Source organism: Leptodactylus fuscus, chromosome 9, assembly GCF_031893055.1.
Source record: "Leptodactylus fuscus isolate aLepFus1 chromosome 9, aLepFus1.hap2, whole genome shotgun sequence".
NCBI lineage: Eukaryota > Metazoa > Chordata > Amphibia > Anura > Leptodactylidae > Leptodactylus > Leptodactylus fuscus.
The window spans coordinates 81,957,353-81,964,589 of record NC_134273.1 but is presented as its reverse complement, the minus strand read 5'-3'; positions in this window follow the sequence as shown (position 1 = coordinate 81,964,589).

Here is a 7,237-nt window from a genome sequence, read left to right as displayed (position 1 = left end):
TCGAACCTCCATGGTATTGACAGGGCATCCACAGCCAAAGGGTTGTCTTCCCGGTACAGGGAGCAAAACCTTTCTACTTTGGCATTGTGTTGGGTGGCCATCAGATCCACCTCGGGGAGACCCCACCTCCTGGTCAGGTAGTGGAAGATGTCCTGGTTCAGGGACCATTCGCCTGCGGTCGGCCGGCCTCTGTTGAGTTGATCCGCTAGGATGTTCAGGCGGCCCTGGATATGTACCGCGGCCAGCTGGGAGAGGTTTCATTCTGCCCAGGAGAAGATCAGGTTGGTGACTTGCATGAGCGAGGGGGACCTGGTTCCTCCCTGCTTGTTGATATAGTGGACTGTCGTCAGATTGTCTGGTCTTACTTTGACCGCTTTCCCTCGTAGAAGTGGTGCAAATGACAGACGGGCTCGATGAACTGCGGTAAGCTCGCGCCAGTTGGATGAGTGCGTCCTCTCCCGCTGATTCCATGTACCTTGAACCGGGGTCTCCCCCAGATGAGCTCCCCACAGCACAGAAATTGACCAGGGAGCTTCACCAACTGATGTGCTTGCAACCGGAGCGACAAGCACTAACTGAAGCTCTAAGGGGACTTACATAGGCCAGGGGGCGGGGTTTTGCCCGGAGCCCCGCCCAAGGGGTAGGGGCTACAACGGAGCCAGAATCTCATGAAAAAAAGGGGAGGGGAGAAGACAGGGGGAGGGGGATCTGACCCAGGTATGGTCCCCAGGACCGGGGGACCCCCCTCCCGAACTACCGTGCAATGCTCGTGTCTAGGGGTTGTTCTCTTCCCGTCTGCCGCGAGACCCGCGCACTGCGCATGTGCGGCGGATCTTGTTAGACGGCGGACCGGAGGAACCTGAGAAAGGTTCCTAGGTCTAGCGTTCCTAGGGGAAAGCCCCGACCCGGCGCCCCAGTCGGACAGGAGCGTGCACGAGCCGGCAGGGTCCCCGCCGGGAGAAGGGGACCTCTGCTGAAAAAAGAGGATGTCCAGAAAAAGATCTTCTGCTGTCAGGTACCGGTGGGGGAGAGTAGTGGACCCCTATAGGAGGTCAGAACATCTGCTCCCCCCCTGACCACCTGTCCTGTCCCACAGGACAGAAAAAAACACAAGGGAGGAGCAGGTCTTCCGGCCTCTTATAGAGGTCAAAAGCTGTTAGGTAATTAAAAATTCCACCTGTCCTAACAGCTCATAGGGGCAGGAATACCCCAGTTGTGCTGCTGTTGGGCGTAGGGGGAAAGGTTAATCTGGGACCATGGACGATGCTCACTATAGTATGGGATTATTTCAGAACTACAGACGGTACTCACCGTATGGGATAGGATTATATCAGGACCAAGGACAGCGCTCCATATAATATAGGATTAGTCTGGGACCATGGATGGTGCTCACTATACTATGGGATTATATCAGGACTAGGGATGCTGCTCACTATATGGGATGGGATTGTCTCAGGACCATGGACAGTGCTCTGTATAGTATAAGATTATATCAGGATCATTGGATGGTGCACATTATAGTATGGGATTATTTCAGGACTATGGATGGTGCTCACAATAGTATGGGATTAGTTCGGGACCATAGAAGCTGTTCACTATGATATAAAATTGTTTCAGGATCAAGGAAAGGTCTTAAAATATTGCAGGATAAATTTTGCCATACGTCAGACCTAAAGTATCTCCATAAACCCGTCTCACAGTCTGGCCTAAACTCCCACCATAGTAGGCAGTGATCCTAAGCTGTATACAGTGAGCTCCCTCTAGTGGTGGATACACAGCTCAGAAGAGTAGTCGTAGTAGAATAGTCCAACCCACCTGTGTCATACAGGGTCTATGGAGGGTCTTTGGTCTTCCCGACTCGGTGATGAATCTCCAATTAAATTTTGATAATTAAATATAAAAAAAAAAATAGTAAAAATGAAACATTTAGATTTAAAAAAATTAAAAAAATTCTTAAAAAACAAGTTTATCTTGGCTGGCACCTTCCCTTTAAGTGTTCCGCTGTGTCCCCCACATCACCCCCGAGGCTGAGAGCCCAGATGTGCGTTGCGATTTGCAGCTCCGATAAGCGGCGTCTCCGCACAACTCCACAAAAGCTGTTTAAAGAGTCTTTAGAGACTCCCGGATGTCGCTCATTACACACAGAAAGAAAACCACAATGTCCTTACGTTTCCTCCATTTACCGATAAGGGAAATCCATTTTTTTTATAGGCGGCTGATTACGAGTCAATCTGCGGCTGAATTAGCGATGCCGGCGGTAATGAATGAAGCGCTCCAGACTCTCCGAGCCGTCTCCGCCGAGCTGATAATGTGGTCAGCAAATTATTTATGAATTTCAATGAGGATTTTTGTGATTTCTTTCTGTTCTCATCAAGGTGAAAGATGTCAGAAGAGCCGGGGCGGGGGACCGGCGGCGGGCGTGGGGGACCAGGGAATTTATTCCGATCGTCTATTTGTCATTTGCAGGATGACAATTGTGAACCCGTTTGCAGCCGGGCTTGAGGGATTTGGAGCTCGGGAAGAATTTGTAAAAAAAAAAAAAAAAAGTGTTTTTATGTATTGCTGGGACTGGAGAGATATTAGGATGATTTAAAGTTCTAGCAAAAGTTTTTGGGTGAGGGGCGGCGAGGAGACGCTGATGGATTTCTAGTCGTGCTCCAAATCCCCGGAGGAGATGCAGAGATAATACAATTCCTATAGACTTCTGCATCTTTTCCCTATTGGATGCCATTTGACCCTGGCGGCCTATTCGCATCTGTTCTTATTCCGCTCTGCTATGTTCAATCCCAATGGATTTCCTTCATGGTTGCAATACTCTTCACCCCGTGTAGCCATGTGTTCCCTGTGCTGCAATACCCCTGATCCCCCCCCCCCCATTGGGGGATGGGTTCACTTTAAATTTGCAAGGCCTGAAGTAAAACTATAGAAGTTTCTTAACTCTCCCTTTGACTTATGAAAGAAGACAAGACCGGAGATGAAAGCTCTCCTTTAATCCTCGCGAGCCGGTGAGATCAGACTGAATACCAAATGCCATTGTGTTCGGCTGGGACCTACTAGACTGGTAGGAAGGTCCGGGAAGATCCGTGTGAACTGCTCCTATAGGGTGTCAGTGCACATCATGGTGAGTGAGCGGAGCCCTGACAGTACAAGGACGAGACTTGGCAGATGACTGGAAGAAGGTTCCCAGGACGAGCGGTATTCAGGGACTTCTTTTCAAAGACCATCTTATGACTCATAGACCGAAGTACTTGGGGTATAAAACTTACAAGACGGCGGCGTCTGGCCTTGTACTGCTGTGGTGCTGAGCTGGAGAGGATAGGCCGATACATTGTAGCTAGGGTTGAGGGATTGGGATCGGGAAAGATCGGATCCCGATCGGCGATTGAGCAAATTTCACAATCGCGATCGGCTGGAAAATGATCGGAAATTGATCGGCTCAACCCCAATTGTAGCAAACCATCAGCTTGGAAGCAGGACAGTATTTTCTTAAAGGGGATTCCAAACTTAATAATTGCTCGATCCAACACCTGGGACCCCGCTGATCAGCTGTTTGAAGAGCTGCAGCATTTGGGTGGGCGCTATGGTCTCGTCACTATTTACCAAGCACAGCACCATACATTGTATAGTGGCTGTGCTTGGTATTGCAGCTCAACCCATGAACTTGAATGGGACTGAGCTGTGATTAGGGGAGCGCCTAAACAGCTGATCCACCTGGTTCCGAGTCTCAGACCCCCTACTCCATTTATCTTCTTGTATACTAGTACTGGATCGCTGATCAGCCGCGGGGCTTGGGCTGTGACTGTCAGGGCATGCTGGGAGTTGTAGTTTTGCGACAGTTAGAGTCACAGGTTGGATCCAATATGTTGTTATTTTGCAGCGTCTCTGCTCCGCCGCCGCCCTGTGATGTCACGTGGATCGGCATTATCTCTAATACATAGATTAAAATGACAATCCCTGACAGATCAGCCGGAGAGGTTTGCCTGTAAGCGGCAACAGATGTGAGAGCGGGAAGTGACTGGAGCCGCGGGATGAGCGAGCCGCGGGGATGAAAGAGACGTCTGCTGTGGAGTCTGGAAATAGAGACTGTGTAACATACGGAGACTAACATCCAGACATACACCGCTACATCTGGGAAAGATGGGCGACAGCCTGAATACCTGCCATTACTTAGAGCACCCAGCTTTCCCAGACTCCTCACCTGTCCAGAAGTGCGTCACTGCACACTTCAGAAATATTTGGTCACGATCATCCTCCTAGGAACCTGAGGGAGGCCATATTGGTTCTCATCCAGCTTTCCCAGACTCTGATTCTGCCTTCTAATGCCATAATACTGTCCTCACACTTGTAGCGCTACATCACTAAGCAGACTTGTCATTCAGGAGTCTAGAAAAGTTAAATGGGAATTTAATGGGGGTCGTATTGGCTCTCACGCCGCCTTCCAAGACTCCTTAGATACCTAGTAATGCAGTGATATCTCCTTGCATCACAGAACTTGCCTATCACAATTCAGGAAAAGCTGGGTGACAATGCATCCACTACAAGGAGGAGGATCCTTCTCATTGTGACCCAGCTTTCCCAGACTCCTTGTGATCTAGTAATACCAATCCTGCTCTTGTATTGCTCAGGATTCTAGAAAAGTTGGGCAGCAACTCCCCGCCTGCCATAATGGTCCTACTTATCGTCACCCAGCTTTTCCAGACTCCTCATATGCCTAGTGGTGCAGTAATATTTTTACCTGCTCCTGCCACACAAAACATGCCTAGCATTACTGTAGAAAAGTTGAGTGCAGTTTAGGTTTGGGCTTACGAGTTGTCACACAGCTTTCCCAGACTCCATATCTACCTAGTAGTGCAGTGAAACTTCCCCTGTTCCAAGTAATTTGGCAGCTCTTCACAATTCTAGCTAAGCTGGGTGCAAACCCCTGTGAGACTTGAATGGTAGACATAGTGAGTGTGGGAAAGTTGGGTGCAGCCGTCAGGGCACGGGTGGGGGTCGTAGTCACGGAACAGCTGGAGACGACAGGATTACAGTATGGCGACTGTTCATGTGCAGCTGCGTCGCTGGTCCTGGGATGACATGGAGGGCAGTGGGTGGACGGCGGTCACCAGCTCTCTAGTACGTACGCACTGCGGCCGCACAAATCCTAAATCCCAGAATCCGGTCTCCTCCTCCTACTATACACGGATTATGGAGCCAGTAACTGGTCCAGCTGCTGCGTATTGTACAGATGCAGCAGAGCTTAGTGTGTCATGTGATATCACCGGAGGGTATAGATGGATTCTCAGACAGCGCCAAACACCTGATCAGTCATGGTCGTACTCTAAGGATGTCAATGACAAACTCAGCTCTGCTATATGGACGTCACATGAAAACCAAAAATCCTCTTTGTTTTTAAGGGGATCAATAGACAGAGAGAGCTCCAAATCCCCCTACAGTTACAAGATAAAATTCTGGTTACCTAAAGTTACCACTAGGGGGAGCTTAGGCAATAACTTCCATAGATCTGTATGCAGCAAACTCCTGCACTCCCCCTGGTGGTGACTCCGGGCAGACAGAATTTTCATCTAATGCCATGTAAAAGATCTGGTGCTTTGTGTTGGGGGGTAAGGGCGATCTGAATTGTGAGACCTCCCCGTGGTGGTGGTGGCGGCAGGGCACAGAATTTTATCATTCAAGTCTATGACTATACAGAGAATTTAGGCATTTATATCAACAAAACCTGACGTCCAATTGCTTGTATGAAATTCACTGACACAATTTTGAAGCAAGATTGAAATTCCATCCAGAGGAGGAGATTACCTTTAAGGGATTGTGTAGAATTAGAAAATCATGTCTTTTTTCTGCCCAAAACAGCGCCACACCAGTCTATATGTCATGTCTAGTACTGCAGGTGACTTCTAGTGAAGTGAATGGGGTTACGCTACAATACCATATACAGCCTGACCAGGTGAGGCGCTGTGTCTGGAAGTGAACTCCTACTGGACAACCCCTTAAAGGGATACTCACTTAAAGGGATATGCAGTGGAGCCTGGTGCACAAGGTCTGGCAGTGTCCCAGAAATTACAGGGCGCCCCTTTAAGCCATCGCCCAGTACGGCCCACGTCTTTATATCCTTGTTAGTTGCAGCATTGCTTGTTTTTCCGCTTGCCGGTACGTCAGCACTACAGACTTCATTACCTGCGCTCCTATGGGGACACTTCTCAGAGGGTCACATAAAGGTTCCTTCTCCTCTCAATTAGACTTATTTCACACTTGCAGTTTTATAATGTAAGATCTGCAGCGGAACAATATCATCTAGAGACGAGCGGAGAAGGAGCGGACATTTCCTGAGCAGAACCATTAGATTTCCGTCAATATACTCTCTGCAACGAATTTCTGAATCCATGATACAAAGCTCCGACCAGGGGAGCCCTAAATACCTGCAGTCACCACCAGGGGGCACTCACTGAATACGGCTTTATACAGTGGTCAATTCTGGTTTAGATAGCCCAGTGGCACAAGTACCGGGGTAGTAGCTGTAATGGGGCCAGGACCTTGGGAGACAGGGTGGGCCGATAGAAACCGGGCTACTATGTAACATTTCTGGCCACTGCTATTCCGGCAAAATCCACAAGGGGCTACAATGATCACCTAACCGCCCTGGTGGTTGCATTCTGAAATTACAGCTCCATAATAAGTGGTCCGGTTTTTCTCATAGATCCCTTTATGATGCGTTAGAAGTTGTAGTGTTGCACTATCATCTCTTGTAGTCCCGTCCTAATATCTAAGCTAATCGATGCATGCGTTGTTTATAGGGCCACATATGGCGCCCACTAGTGCCCGGCGCTGGTAACTGATGCAGTAACAGGTAAAACAAGATTTCTATGGAGTAAACAGAGCGTTCCACCCCCGCTGGCAGTCAGGAACGTGGCGGAGCATCGGCCAGCAGGACGGATAGATTGTTCTATTACAGGACAGACCTGAGTCACTACATGGACGACTATTGTCTCCCCCTCCCCCGACACCACAGGACGGGAAATCTAATGACACGAAGAATAGTCAGATGTTACAGGGACATCTTAAGGCTGCGGCTGTTTATGTGACTGGACAGCATTGATCCTACACCTGGACTCTGCACAGATCAGCCTCCAGGGGTCACAGCAGTGGCTGGGCTGCAGCTCTGTTACTGGAATAGGATCCTGTGCACAACCAGAGGCCGCCCGGACAGCTGATCTGTGCAGGTGTCAGGCCCCCATAT